The sequence below is a fragment of the Crocodylus siamensis genome, chromosome 1 (genome assembly GCF_052110815.1).
Source record: "Crocodylus siamensis isolate JL-2025a chromosome 1, ASM5211081v1, whole genome shotgun sequence".
In the NCBI taxonomy this organism is placed as follows: Eukaryota; Metazoa; Chordata; order Crocodylia; family Crocodylidae; genus Crocodylus; species Crocodylus siamensis.
Window position 1 is genome coordinate 136067789 of NC_143395.1, and position 16046 is coordinate 136083834.

Sequence of the window (16046 nt, forward strand, 5' to 3'; positions counted from 1 at the left end):
AATGGGTACTTTGCATCAGTTTTTCATCAGTCTCATGGGTTGCCCCTGCCCGTTACAGGACAGTGAGGTCCGGGTGAGGGAGATCCCCTGCCCTACATCAGTGCTGACCTCATGAAGGAACACCTTGAGAGGCTGGACACCTTCAAGTCAGCCGGCCCTGAAGGTTTACACTCCAGGGTACTCAAGAAGCTGGCTAGCATCATAGCTCAGCCCCTGCCACAGATCTTCAAGAGCTCCTGGCACTCTGGTAAAGTGCCCAAAGATTGCAAGAAGGCCAAAGTGGTACCTATCTTCAAGAAAGATAGGAAAGGGGATCCGGCAAACTACAGGCCCATCAGTATGACCTCTATCTCAGGGAAGGTCTTAGAAAAAAACATCAAAGAGGCCATCCTCAATGTACTGGCTGATGGCAACATCCTGAGGGATAGCCAGCATGGGTTTGTTGCAGGTAGGACTTGCTTGACCAATCTCATTTCCTTTTATGACCTATCACCTGGACAAGGGAGAAGAGACTGATGTTGTATATCTTGACTTCAAAAAAGCCTTCGATCTGGTATCCCATGATCACCTCTTGGCAAAACTGGCCAACTGCGGCTCAGGTCCACTATGATCCACTGGCTAGAGAATTGGCTCTGTGGTCAGACCCAGAGGGTGGTGGTTGATGGAAGTTAATTGTTATGGTGTCCTGTGACCAGTGGGGTCCCCCAAGGCTCTGTCCTTGGACCCATATTGTTCAACATCTTCATTAGAGTCAGGAGCGGACTGGCCAAGTTTGCCGATGACACCAAACTCTGGGGTAAAGCATCCACACCTGAGGACAGGAGAGCAATCCAGGGTTCCCTTGAGAGGCTCAGGAAATGGGCAGACAAGAACCTGATGGTGTTTAACACCAAAAAATGCAAGGTTCTCCACCTTGGGAGGAAAAACCTGCAGCATCCTTATAGGCTCGGCAGTGCTACGCTGGCTAGCACTATGGATGAAAGGGACTTGGGGGTTGTCATTGACCACAAGATGAACATGAGCCTTCAATGTGATGCTGCAGCTAGTAAAGTGAGCAAAATGCTGGCTTGCATCCATAGATGCTTCTCAAGCAAATCCCAGGACGTCATTCTCCCCTTGTCCTCAGCCTTGGTGAGGCTGCAGCTGGAGTACTGCGTCCAGTTTTGGGCTCCACAATTCAAAAAGGATGTGGAGAAACTTGAGAGAGTCCAGAGAAGAGCCATGCTCATGATCAGAGGTCAGGAAAGCAGACCTTACGATGACAGGCTGAGAGCCATGGGGCTCTTTAGCCTGGAAAAGCTCAGGCTCAGGGGTGACCTGATGGCCACCTATAAGTTTATCATGGGTGTTCACCAGGATCTGGGGGAACAATTGTTCACCAGAGCCCCCTAAGTGATGACAAGGTTGAATGGTTATAAACTACTGCAAGACCGTTTCAGGCCGGACAAAGGAAGAATTTCTTTACTGTCCAAGCCCCCAAGGTCTGGAACAGCCTGCCATCGGAGGTTATTCAAGCACCTACATTGAACACCTTCAAGAAAAATTAGATGTGTATCTTGCTGGGATCCTATGACCCCAGCTGATATCCTGCCCTGGGGCAGGGGGCTGGACTCAATGATCTTCCGAGGTCCCTTCCAGCCCTAATGTCTGTGCAATCTATGAAAAAGTCTTTTATTGTAACTGTGCCAGGCAAATGAACTCCAACATAGCTAAATGGGATTACAGAGCCACGCTGTTTGACACTGGCATATTTCAGCAGCCCCCTATTTGAATTTACCTTGTTCACAACAGAACTGATTAGGGTCATCAGTGAGATGGATTGTCAGGAAGAAGACTGGTGGATAGGAAAAGGGATTAGTGAGAAGACAAAGGGCTAAACGTTATTCCAACTATTAGGCATGTAATAGACATGGACACCTAAATTCAATTCTATTCCACAATGTTCAAGTCCCTAAAAATCCATATTGTATCTACGTCTGAAGTACACCATCTTCTGCCCCTTAAGACTGAGTCACAAAAAAAAAAGCAGCAGGGAGGAGAAGGACCAAGCCACTTTTAGTATTAAAAGCTTTTCAGGGATTCAAGTATGGTGGAATAGAAAACATTTAGGCATCAAAATTTACTTACGTGTCTAACAGGTGGACTAGAACCTGACCCAATATGTCTCCCTTTCATAAGTATACCAAGGGGTTCATTTCAGCGTTAGGCAGGGGGAGGTGGGGAAAGAAGGACAGCAAGAGGGACTGAGGCCAAAAGGAAAGAAAAAGAAGCAAAGATAAGATGTTATATCTAACAGTTAAATGCTTTGTAACAGTAATGTAAATGTTTAGCATATTTAGTCAGCAGTCTTTCTGAAGGGTTAATGTTGGCAGGTGTGGAAATCTCCTATTGCAGATTTCCTTTTGGATCTACATTTCCCAAATGTCCCATGAAGAGATGAACATGTGTACCAATCTTCTGAGCTCCCAGAAGGGCTAAGATTGTTTTGTAAGCAGGATTGGTACCAAATGGCTGACTCACTTCCCAATGCCTTTCACTTTCTCTTTCTCCTGTTCAGCATTACAGCAGCAGTCTGCCAATTTGTGACAGCAATCCCTGTAGACACAAGAATTGTTATGTCTTTGTGGATTCTAGCTACAAACTCTGAACACCACTCCCTGACGTGTTTTGAAATCTTGTCACAAAGAAATCCCTGAGGAACATGTATTCATCTGTTTCTTCAAGGACTACTTTTTTTAATCTGTGTAGCATATCTGAAGAAGCAAGCACAAATGTCAGTTGCATTTTACTTCCCAATAAAGAGCTGCACCCTTGTTACAGGCACTGGGGTTGTGCAGTGTCAATACATGCATTCTTATTTCTTTCTAAGAATTATAAAATGCATCCTATCCAATTTGACTCAGAAAGCATGTGTATAACATAACAAGAATACACATAAAATTGCATCCTTTATCATTGACAAAGAGAAAAAAGTTCTTTGCCCCGTGAAAAAGATATCCATTCCCATCCACCCCATTCAGTTTCTTCCTTCAGCATGTTAGCAGCAGTTCTTTGGATAAATGTGGTATCTTTTATTAGACCAACTAAAAAGTTGGAAAAAAAATGTTCTTTGCAAGCTTTTGGGCACAAACACCCTTCTTTGGGGGCAAGGAAAGTCTGCTGGTGCTTTGTGTTCTCCTCTTAACTGTAGAAGGTCTGAGCCTGCATCTCCCACTTCCCAGTCATCGCCTAGGCATTACTCAGAGCACCCTCCAGCCCAATTCTTGAAGGTGGCCCAGTGGAGAGCCAAGAGAAAGAAAGCAAGCCAGAGGGTATGTAGAACTTTGAGATGAACACAGGCCTGGAAAGGAAGGGATTGTGGTTTCTGGCCACTGCCCTGTCCTCAACTGGGACTGAGACTTTCCCATTGCCATTTATCCAATTAATATTAGATACAAGATGCAGAAAAGCCACTGGGGTATGGATCAGAGCCTTGTTCCCCTCTTCCCGCTGCTATTTTCAAACCCCCTGACTCAGGCTCCTGAAACCTGCATATTTTCTTTCCATATCTCCTTTGTCCTACTCAAAATCTCAAACCTTCCACACTCACCTTACTTCCTTCCCATCAAAACCCAGCCCTTGGCTCTCTCCACCAAAGTCCCATTCTCCTATTTCTAATCTATTGAAAGAGCCTCCTCAAGATATTCTTCTCTTTTCTAATCCCCCCTTCCATTGCCACCCCTACCTCAAAGTTGCCATTATGTTTCTTGTCCCCCCACTCATCATCAGGTTGTCATAGCTGCAAGTCCTATAAGGGACTCCTGTAGCGCTCACAAGTCCTACCAAGACCCCTGTGGAGGTGATGAAATATGCATAGACTCCAGCTGCATTTATAATACCTCCATGGCCCCTTTTGTCAATTATGAACATTGTGGGTCACAGGGAATCCTGCAGAGATTATAAGCTTTGCACGGACTCCTGTGGAGAAAATAAGATCCACAATGGTTCCCCTGATGGCTGACATTACATTAAAACTTCCCAGACCTAGAAAAAAACACATTCAGTCTCTTGGAGACAATTACGCACAAGAAAGTGTTGCAGAGAGATTCATTTAAAGGGGCTTGAAGGAACTGAAGAAAATTCATGGACAAATACTTGGTTAAGATGCAAGGGTAATGCACATTAAACTGAGCAGCAAGATCCCAAAGGGTACGTGATAATTAAAAGCAAAAATAAAGAGAGGCAAACCAGTGAAGCTGAGACCTCAGAAAGCTGAAAACAAAAAGCCCAAAAGTTTAAAAGCACAGGAGTTTAAAATCAAGGCAGTCCACACAGATTTAAGTTTGCTCCATAACCTTGGGCAAGGATTTTGTGGCTGGTATCTTTTATTGGATCAACTGAATTGTTCAAACAGACTTACACAGGCTTTAGAATGAAGCACATTCTTCTTTGGATCTCCATTTCCTTGTTTGTCGTGACCACGGATCCTGTTTTCCTTTGATAAAAAACCAACAAAATCATCTGATTTAAAAAACGCCCCAAAAATCCACATTTTTCCATGATTAAAACAGAACACCATATCAATCCAAATAATACATAGTAGCGTTCTGTTTTAATGACAGAAAAATGTGGATTTTTTTAAAATCAGAGAATTTTGATTTTTTTTATCAGAGAAAACCAGGATCCCTGTTCATGACTGACATTATATGATTGCCTCCTGATATCACTATGGCAGTGGTTAAGCTAAGTTCTGTCTAACTTGGTTATTTGCAAAGTACTGGCTACAAACTGAGGGCCGGATCAGTTCTGGAGTCATAGTGGAATTTAGGCTGAATGGAATTTAGGTGCCTACAAAGAACCATCCAAACTGTCCCTGCTCCAGCAGTGCACAACCCATCGGGCATCTAAATTCATTTGGGGCCTACAATTTTGACTGCAAAATTCTCTGGGTGCCTCCACTTGTTCTCTGAATGTGCTTAGAAGCAATCTAGTTTGACCATTTAGGCACCTAACTCCTACCTATGTTCTGGTGCAATCCTTACAAGTGCTTGGAGGGGCTTATATACTGTCTGCATCCCCTCGCCTACCTCACACGAGCACCGATTTCAGCACAGAGCACAACAGATCTGGTCACATTAAAAAACGCACCGGTGGCCACCTTTTGCACAAGAGCCTGGGAGTTGAGGCACTCAGTCAGAAACTGTGACACAAGGACTAAAAGGCCCTCTTTGGCCTGAGGAGATTCAAGCCCACCCCTTCACCAGAGACACCTCATCACCAAAGGGCAGAACAGTGGAAGTGAAGGAGGGACACTCTCCATCATCCCATCCCTTAAAGAAGAGAGCCCACTTAACAGAAACCATATTTGCAAACAGAGAATTAACAATAAATTGTACTGTTTTTCACTCTGCTAAGAGACGGCTCATATAGCTGTCAAATAATCATAAAAGGCTTACAGATTAGAAGACCAACACCACTATTTTTAGCTGCATTTTACCTAGATTGTTTTTGTTTATGTTTGGTTCATAGGATTAAATTTAGCAGCCTATTATTTACCCATCTATTTTTAATCTATACAACACTCCATCCTTACTGAGCAAAACTAGCACAAAGGCTTTGTTTATACTGCTAATATATTGCTGCAAAGGGGAAATAATGATTTACTGCAGGAGCTGGCAGCCTATGGCCCACAGGCTAGATACAGCCAACAGAGTCATTGGATCTGACCCATAGAGCTGGAGCTTTAGCAGTGTTTGCCAACAGGGGCTTCATTCATGTCATGCCATACCCCACCATGATGGGTAAATAATAAGCTGCTACATTTAATCCTATGAACTCTCCCACAGCCAGGAAGGTGGGCAGCAGGGAGCTTTCCCATACTATGCCACAGCCAAGCAGTGAAGAGAAATGGTGATGGGGAGAAGCAGAGGAAGTGGCGGTGGCTAGGTCTTAGCACTAATCTTCTTTGGACCTGAGCTGTGCTCCTCCAGCCTGCCACCAGAAAAGGTTTCCAACTGCTGCTTCATTGGGCCATGTGGCCTCTGCCATCTGAGAGGCCCAAATGAAAAGGGCAGGGTTTTGCCAGCATGCAGTTCCACTGCCATCTGAGATCAGCCACCCATGGGAATCAGGTTTTTTCTGGATCAAGCTGTCTTTCCACCCAGCAGAGCATCTTCCTGAGGGAAATACGTATGGGAGAACAAACTCCTTCAGCAGCTGGGAGACCTTACGCTCCTTGTATTTTCCCCTTCAGTTAGAGTAGTACATTACATAAAACCAACTGCAATGACCAAGGTCAAAATGGATTTGTAAGTGCACTTCTGCTTGCTTATGAGGGTAAATATTGAAGTAAAAAGATGACCAGGCCAAAAATAGATATTCAGTTTGCCCATATAAAGATATTTCCACATTGCTAACAGAAAAAGGTGCACTAACACAAAGCTATGGAAGTGTGGCTGGAGCCCAGTTGGGTAAGCAAGTGGGAGCTGTGTCTTGAGAACTGTCTAGGGCCACCACTGTAAAGATGCACTATCTGAACTCTTGGGGTTCTTGCCTCCAGTAAGAACTGTCATTGCACCATATGCCAGTGAGTAATGTCCCAGCTAACTACCAGCTGCAGGCTGCCATGTCCTCTAACTGTAATATTCACAACCATAATTGTCAAGCATCCTGCCAACATGTCTTATTTCTTACCCTCCTTACCATTATGTCATGGCTTTCCCTCAAAACTTTTCTTAAACATTTATAAAATTTAACACAAGCATTTTAGTATACAGTTTAGTGATCTTCTTCCCTCACACCCTAATTTTTCTGTCTTAAACTTACAGTTTTCCTTAGATGAACCAACAGTACATATGACAGCAATCATACTAAATCCTTCCTTCTCCAAATAAGCTTTTACCAAATGGAGTTAAGGTGAGTGTGGCAGAGCACTCAGGTGCCCTGTGCCTGAGAGCAGAAAAACAGCTGGGGGGAGACCCCTAGTGGCAAGAAGGGGGAGGCTCAGCTGCCAGTCACCAGGGCAGCCGGAGTCACAGGTGCTGGTTGCTAGGGCAACCTGTGGAGCCAGCTGACAGGAAGGGGCAGGGCTTGGTCCTTCTTAAGCCCCAGGTGTGAGGCCAGGAGGGCAGCTCCCCTCTGGTGGCCAAGGAAGGGGGAACCTGGCCAGTGCAGACAGAGGGGAGAAGCCCAACTGCATGAGCATCTCCTGATTGCTGCTATGAGTCGGAGTATTTCTCGGTAGGGATTGAATGTTGTTTGGCCAGACGGTTTAGTTTTTATGTTATAGCCTGGGGGCTTTGTGTTTTTTGTGTTTGCTGTTTTCACCGGAGGACTGGGTGAGGCTATTAGGGGTTGGAGGAGGCCTTATAGGGATTCCACAGTAGTGTGGGAACCCTGGCGCCAGAGAGGGTGCAGCATTTTGGGTGCATTGGCCCCAGCCCCAAAGCAAGGGGGCAGTGAAAAGCCCCAGAGCAAGGGGGGCAGGGAGGAGCCTGGAGAGAGGGCCGTGAGGAGCGAGAAGCCTCAGAACAAAGAGGGCAGCAAGAAGCCCCAGAACAAAGGGGGCAGCGACGAGTGAAAATCCCCAGAGTAAGGGAGCAGCAAGGAGCCCCAGAGCAAGGGGGGGAGACAGCGAGAAGCCCCAAGGAGGTAAAGAAGAGGGCCAAGTCACAATGGGGCCCAGGTCAAAAACTACATCAGTACCATCTGCAAGGCTTGGGCTGCGGTGTAGGGATGGAAAAGGAGCCACAGATAGCGCCCCTGGCACCAGAGCGCATAAAGTGAACAGCCTCCAGCTAATTATATCAGTTAACTAATCAATTAAGATCAAAGCATGGCAGGCAAGTAAGCAGGTGGTTGGTCCACAACAGGAGGGTGGAGTCACCAATAGAAAGGCTCCAGTAGAGATACTTCTATCACAGTGAGTGTAGCAGGGCCTATTTACGCCAAGCCCTTGCTGCTGCAATAAGTTCTTTGCAAGAACTTCTATATAAAAATCTTATAGCCTAACACAGGGATGGAAGGTGGGGGGAAGGAGTTGCAATGGTGCAGCTGCACCCCTCTTTGATTCCTGCTCCACCCAAACTTTAAAACCAACTGCCTGGGAGGGGCAACAACATTTCTATTCAGGCAGCACTACGAGTCAATTGATTTTTATGGCTAATTAACGTGTCCATGATTCCTGCTGATCTCTTTCCACTCATGTGTTAATGATCCTCTATCTTTTTTAAGAATTTTTGTGTTCCACTATTCAAACTATCCTTTCTTCTGCAATTTTTCTGTCTGTTGGCTACTTCTGGTAATGTCTCTTTCCTATTTCACAGCCCTGCAGACTGCTTTAACTCTAGCTAAAAACCTTAATTCAGGTGTGGTAATATTAATTCAGATGTAGACATGACTAACAGTGAAGTACTGGATGCACTGTCAAGACACTCAAGCCGAATAAGAGATATACGTTTAATTATACTGACTGCAGGATTAAGGACATAATTTCTTTTGACTATTTTACCTAATTCATTATTTTTTTTAAAACTTGATATAAAATCTAGCAAATTAGTGCACATTCCAATAGTTATATTTGTTTTTTATTTGATCTTACACTGAATAATATAGTGCTAGTCTTCTATATCTCATTACTAAAGCCTCTAATTTCTCTTGAACTGGAGAAAAATGTGTTGTGTTGTATACAATGAAGTGCCAGACCACCTGCACCCTCCTTTTCAAAATCCTAGATATGTCCATGCCCTCACATAATAACTGCCCCAGCTGCTTTCCAAGCACTAGTTGCAATATCTGGGAAGAACTTTATAGCTCAGCCTACCATGGCTCTTCCCTGAGTGGACCAAGAAATCACAAGCACTGTTACTGCATTAGTTGGGCAGGTGTTTCTCATATCACCCCACAATGCAGGCCATTTCAAAGTATTTTGTAAGCCTATGCACTCAGCAACACCACGGGACAGGTGCCTCACAAATCCTTCAGTGCACTGGTACAACTACAGATATGTTATAAATCAGGGGTAAGCAATATTTATTGGCCAGAGTGCTGAAAAAACCATGCTGTCTACCTTGGAAGGTGCCTGAGTGCCAGCATGCCAAAAAACCAAATGAGGGCAGGGAGTACATGGCAGGATGCCCTGCATATTAGTATAGTTAATAATCATAAATGTTGCCCTTTTCTACAGTAAGTACCAGATTTTCTAAAAATTCTAAACCTGGTAACAATAAATCAAACTTCTTATATTACCTTTGCTCTCATGTATTTGTTTTGTTAAGCATGCTGTGATGAGAGTGAGAAAAAGAGAATGAGAAGAGTGAGAAAGAGAAGAGAAAGGAGACAAAAAGAGGGGAGAGAGAAAAAAGAAAAGAGAGAAAAAAAGAAAAAGAGAGACAAAGAAAAAAGAAAGAGGGTGTTTGTGCTTTAAGGGGCCAGAGGACAGCACAGCAGCCAACAGGTGCCTGATGAGGGCAGCCATTTTAGATTTAGGGCTGCCCATATAAACAGGGCAGTTCTGGTACTGGAGGTGAGGCAACAACATGGTCTGGCTGCTGGTATCATCTGGAGGTAAGGGAGGAGCTGTAGGGGATAGCTAGGAGGCTCCTGGTCTTGGGCATGACCTAAAGCTGCACCCTGCTGGGAGTGGGTGGCCTGGTGGGGCTCCCAGTGGTGCAGGAGCCCCCAGGAAATGCCAAGCCACTTACCACTCTGGTGAAAGGTGGGTTGGGGTACCTTAACCCCTAGCCCCCACAACTGGGTGGGTTACCCTCTTTGTAGGGTCTAGAAGATGGACCCCAGAGAGTGAGAGAGTCAGGCCATAGACTCTTAACCTGTCCTGGCATGCCCCAACTGGTCCAAGCTGGGGCCAGGATCAGAAGGGTTGAAGGGCCAGGGGCCCACTGCAAGGGACGGCCAGAGCTGAGGGCCAGGGCCTCTGACTGGCCTGGAGGTGGGCCAGGGCTGGTAGAGCTGAAGGTCCCAGGGGGACCACACCCATAAGGGGGAAGCAGCTCAGGGAGCCATGCAGCCGGGAATGAAGGCAGAATAGGCTGCCTGAATGGAGGGATCTAAGTTGGGTTCAATTAATAGGATTCTGGGGCCCAGTGTGGGGCCAGTGATATGGATAACATCTGGATGCCATCTGCAGAGCTTGGGCTGCGGTGTAGGGGAGGAATGGAGCTGCAAAGAGTGCCCCCTGGAATCGGGGCAAGAAATGGGCAGCCTCCCGCTTTATTAACATCAATTAAATAATTAACAATAGGGCATGGTGGGTGAGAAGGCAAGTGGTTAGCTCAAAAACAGGTGGGTGGGCCACAGGGAAATCAGCCCCAAGAAGGTCCCCTCTTACAGACCCTCACTGCCAATGTCTCCCACCACTACCAGCTGTGGCTCAGGCCCGCTAGCCCAGGGCAGTGTCCGGTGGAGGGAGGTAGTGATACCCAAGCAGCAGCCGCCAGGACTGGGGCACTCAGGCATCCCTGATGGTCCCAGAGGGAGGACAGCCCAGGCCCAGAGCTGAGAGGGAGGGCCTAGCTGGGGCTGGGGCAGATGGACACCCCATCCTACCTGGACAGGGGCAGCACCAGGGTGCCGAGCACCAGGGCTGAGCTCTTGGGGCAGGATCTGGGGGCACCCCCGACCCCAGGTGGGAAAGTCTGTGGGGTGAAGAGGTGGGGGGGAAGGGAAAGAGCCATGGGAGGGTGGCCTTGCCCAGCACCATGCCACGCTGGCCACGGCATGCACAGCCCCAGCAGGAGCAGCACTGGCACTGGCTGCCTCCCCGCCAGAGCCCCAGCCACTGGCTGCCTTCTCAGCCCCAGCCCTGGTGGCCCCCATGGGAGTGTCTCTGGCCCCAGCTGTCTCCCAGCCCTGGCCCCAGCCCCAGCCCCAGCCCATATGGTGCCAATCAAAATAATCTCGCGTGCCACCTTTGGCATGCATGCCATAGGTTGTCAACCCCTGCTATAAATCAATGTATTACAAAGAGTTACAAGAATCGGTGTTGCTGAATGAATGCATTTAACCAATATTTTGCAATCTTTTGTTTGAAATAAAAAAATATTCATAACTTAATGTATTTCCTACAAGTCAGAGCAAAACAGGAATCCATGACTACAGTGGTAAACCTGTGTGATTTGTTTTGGTATATGTTTTGAGAGGTTAACAGAAAACCTTTGCCCATAAAAAATAAAGATGAGCAGGAACTGTGGATTTAGGTTTCTCTTTGCTTTATATTGTACTAAACTTTTCAACCCTTGTGACACCCTGATGGCCTTTCCTGACCCACACAGGTGTTGTAACCCACTGCTGAAGAACCACTGCACTAGACCAAGGCAAAAGTTACTGAACAAACCAGTTGCTTCAGGCAGTAAGAGCCCCTCTTAAAACCTTTTCAGTAAAGCTCCAGTTCAGCAGTCTATCCTTATTCAGTGAAGTACTCTTATACTTAACATTAAACACTTGCTTAATTCCCACTGACTTCAATGAGATTATACACAAGCTTGACTCCTTCACTTAACCAGGACTTTAGGATGAAAATCACTGCGGCAAAGAGAACCAGCACAAGCCTATGCCCAACTGAAGTCCTGTTAAGACCTGCTTTGACAATTGGGGTGGCATTTACATGATTCAGAACATAAACCCTGCCCTGTACCGTGGCAAACTGCCTTTCAGGCTCCCAATGTGCACTGAAACTGCTGTCAATCAAAAGATTCTCGGACATTTTAATGGGAGTTAGATCAGGGCCTTGGGGCATGCTCAGGAAAGGCTGAGAGCTCTCAACTCCCAGCAGCACAGTAAATGAAGAACAGACATATATTACTGCATGGCAGCATCACCTAATGGAATGGTAGGAAAGTATCAATATTTCATGAAACAAAAAGGAAGTACAAGTAGTAAATATCCTGGACCAAATCTATAGAGAAGGCATTAAAGTGATCATGTTCTGAAACAGTTATGAAGTTGTGGTCAAAGCACCTATAAAGTATGGCCTTTTAAAAATCTGGCTAGGTCTGATGTTTTTGGTTCACCAAAGACTGGTGCAAAGCTATCCTTTCCATATCTTCCTGTCTCTTACTATCCAGACAAAATCACAGATAATAGGACTGGTTCAACAAAAATAAACTTTGTAGATGTTAATATAAATGCCATTAAAGAATGATGGATAAAGAATACAAGCCACTTGTGCTGTGACTACTGTTGTTGAAGAACAGTTGTTGCTTCTGCTTTTTTTGATAAATAAATAAACTTTTTGAAACAAAAGTACTACTTTCTCCACTGCTATTTTCTGCTTGCAGAAAAATGCACAGATTTCTGACAGGCTAAAATAAAACTGGAGTTGTCTTTGGGCCCCATGTTGATTCTGTGCAAGGATGAATCGCACTCTAAGTGTTTAATGATATATTGTTATGGTTATTGAACTACAATTATACATTGGTTTTAAAGTTATTAGTGCACAAGACCATACATAAAGTAGCAGTCTAGGAAATAGTGCCTTTCTGCAGTGTAATATTATTGGTATTCATTTTAATGACTGAAGTGTTAAAATGATAAGGTATACGTGGTATATTATTGATGTCAGCTGTTCTAGAAGTTTTCATAGCTTATTATCTTTCCTTAGTTTTCTTAGCAAAAGAAGATAAGGCATTGTGTGGTTCACTTCTGTCCAGACAACAGGACTCTTTTTTTGTCAGACTTGTGAAACATAGTTTAAAATATATTGATGTTCCTCTTCCTGGGCTTGTTTGTATGTTTGCTTGGTTACACCAATAAATAAGGATGGATTGAATGTATTGATTGATTCAAGCCCATCCATCAGCTCAGATGTTCACCTTTTACAGCTTTCCTACTGTGTGAATGGCTTATCATCATATACCTCTCAGAGGGGTGTGAAAGATTCATATACTTTCATTTCTAAGCTATGTTTTGCCTCAAGCCCTGTCTATGCTGCCATTTTCACTATCTAGGCAACATATAATATAGCAGTATGAAGACTGAATTATAACATGATTTGAACCTGCTGCATATGAAACCATGAGCCACATGAGGGGTGGCCAAATCACAGCACAGGTCACAAGTAGCGGGTAGCTTATGTGTGTGGCATGCAACAGACTGGGGAGGGAACAGGCAACACAATGGCAGATTAGGCAGGGAGCAGAAAGCAAAGCAGTAGATTGGGTAGGGAGCACAGGGTTGGGAACAAAAGACAGAACATCGGATTAGGCATGGAAAGGGGATTGGAGTGGCACTTGGGGAGGGTGCAGGGCTAATTGGTGGCATGCTTGTCAAAAAAGGTTATCTCCCATTGCTCCATGCTAAACCTGTGGAAGATGACTTACACTGAAATAGAAAGTGCACATTGCACCTCACACCAACAGGATCCTTTTCCACAGGGCAGTCCACTCTTGGCAACGGGCATGCTGTCTATGCACTTCCACCTTTCCCGTTTGATCTGTCAAAGAAGAAGAGGCTTAATGAGAGGCGGGGACTCCATAGAGCTCCTGCTGGTGGAGGTTTCCCAGAGATTAATTCACTCAGTACTTCTACCTCTGATATGTCCCTCTCAGTCAGTATAACTATTCTAGAGCTGTGTCACCTTGTTGCAAGAGTCCCAAAGATCCCAGAAGAACCCCACCATGATTATGAGTTTTTTTACAATGTCACAAACTCCTTTCCTGGAAGTGTCTCTAGCACTATGAGGCCTGTACCTAAAGTTATACTACCTTGACCTAGCACTGAATCCAGCCCTTGGTTGTTACCTCGTTGGAAATATCTCTGTAGTCATGAGATCCTCTTCTCAAGTTTGAATATTCTTAATGGTCACACCTCCTTCACACTCTTGAGGAACTCTTGACTGCTGCAAGCATGATTATATTTTGTTATTTTTACCATAATTCTACATGGTTTCCCTGGCTGGTGTGGGTAGAGGTTTTTCTTGCTTGAGAACTCTGCTGGCCAAACTATGCAACAGACCAGTTTTATACAATTCTCCTTGGCCTTTCACCCAAAAGGTGGGCAAATAATGCATCACAAAGATTTTCAATGCAGCTTGCAACATGGTAATGAACAGGCAAGTAGATTTTCTTTCTGGGATTGTACAGGGATGGATCCAGAAGGGTGTGGTGGCACTCCCATTTTGGACCATGGTGTGGGAGCACCTGAGAACTTAAAACAAGTCCCCAAAGCAGGTAAAGAATCCTCCCACTCTCAGAACTTCCTCCCTCTCTCTCTCTGCTCAGTGGCACCTCTCCTCCCCACTCCTACTCTCCTACCCACAACTGCCACTTCCTCCAGCTGACCCAGAGGTAAAGGGAGCTGCAGAATGGTTTATGCCTTGTTCCAGCAGAGCTATGCAGTGGACTATCAGCAAAATCCCCCTCTGAGCCCCTAACTGTTCCCTACCAGTCCAGGGGCAAGCACAGGGAATGGCAAACCTTTCTGATGCTAATGGAGCCTGGAAAGTAGGTTTCATCTACTGGAGCCTGGCTCCCCACTCAGCCACTCCTCACAGCCCCAACTGGAGAGGGGCAGGAGCTGTCAGGACTGCCTGATGTCACTACTGATCTCTCCTTCTTTAGCCCAGAAGTGTAAGAAAAAAGGATGAGGAGGGGAATGAAAGGGAGGTGCTGCTGAGCATGAAGGGAGGGGAAGGGAAGGGCAGGAGTGTCAAGAATGGGACAGGGGGAGTCTTACCTGATTTGGGAACTTTGAAAAAGTCCCCGCAGTGCCCATCCTTGGGCAGCAGGAAGCCAGGAGCAGGGGAGGGCAGCCACATATGCAGGACTGGTTGCTGCTTCTGCAGCCCCCCTTTCCAGAATAACAACTTTGCAAGGCTGCTGCCTCCAATCCCTAAGGCTAGGGACAGACATTCAAAAAGCCTGAGCCTGAATTGGTTCAATCTTTGCAAGTTAGTTTAACCTGGCTAGGCTGAACCCATTTGTAACTGTTAGAGACAACCCAAACAGTGTGTGGGGCCCAGGGCAAATCAGCCTGTGTGGGATGCTGCCCCCAGATGCAAGGAAGCTAGCAGTGGATTCAGCAGTGGGGGGGAACCAGGAGGTGGGGGCTGAGCAGCTGAACGTGAAGCTGGCAGCAGTGCGAAGTTGCTGCGGCTGCTCCACCTGGCTCCACAAGGCCCCCCAAAGTGTGGGGCCTGGGGCAGTCATCCTGATTTGCACCCACGGCAGGGACAGCCCTGGTAACCATACAGACGTTTCCTCTGCACTGAGGAAATGCCAACACATGCCTGTAGTGACTCAGGATAGAAGCCAGGGGGTGTTAGAGCAGCCCTCCCTTCCCTTCCATAATACTGAGCTGAAGGAGGGCATGGGGTCAGACTTGAAGATCTACAAGGTCCCTTCCAACCTGACTTCTATGGCCAGGCCCTGGCAGGATGCTCTGATTTCGGAGGGTTCCCCCCACCCCCCGCTCCTGACCAGGCCAGCAGGGAGTTGGTTACAGAACATTTAGCACCCCATCAAGAAAACAAAAGCCTTTCTCATTAGTTCAAGCTCATTAGTTCTTAAACAACTTTTTCCAAGGAAGGAACTGAGGGACATTACCAGAAGACCTGTTGATTACCTCCAAAAAGCCCTAAGCACTGTGCACCACTTTCCTGTGCCACCACGTGTATCCCCTGGGGCTGTCCCAAGTACCCCCAGGAATATGTGTATGCCCAGTTGACAACCCCTAAGATAGCATACCACCTACTGGCTACAGTCCGTGCTGTGGGAGAGGGGACGGGGGTGTGATGACTGTAGATGTTGTAGGGCCACTGCCCTGAGCTCATTTTCCTACAGGCAGTGAGAGGATGGACCTCAGCTTCGGATCACCTGGTCTGCCAGGAAGTTCGTCTTATATTTCTCTCCTGCCACGACTTTGATGATATTATATTGCTAAGAGGCAATGCCCAAGGTGATCCTACCTGGTCTCAATCCCTGTTTTCTTCTGTGGGGCTCCAAACCTCCCCTTTACCCCACCCTAGCCTCTCCAGATGGCACTCATAGTTCTCTACAGCCAGATCTTAATGCTGCCTTTGGTCTATTATTTTGCCTTCAGCCACCAGGGTGACT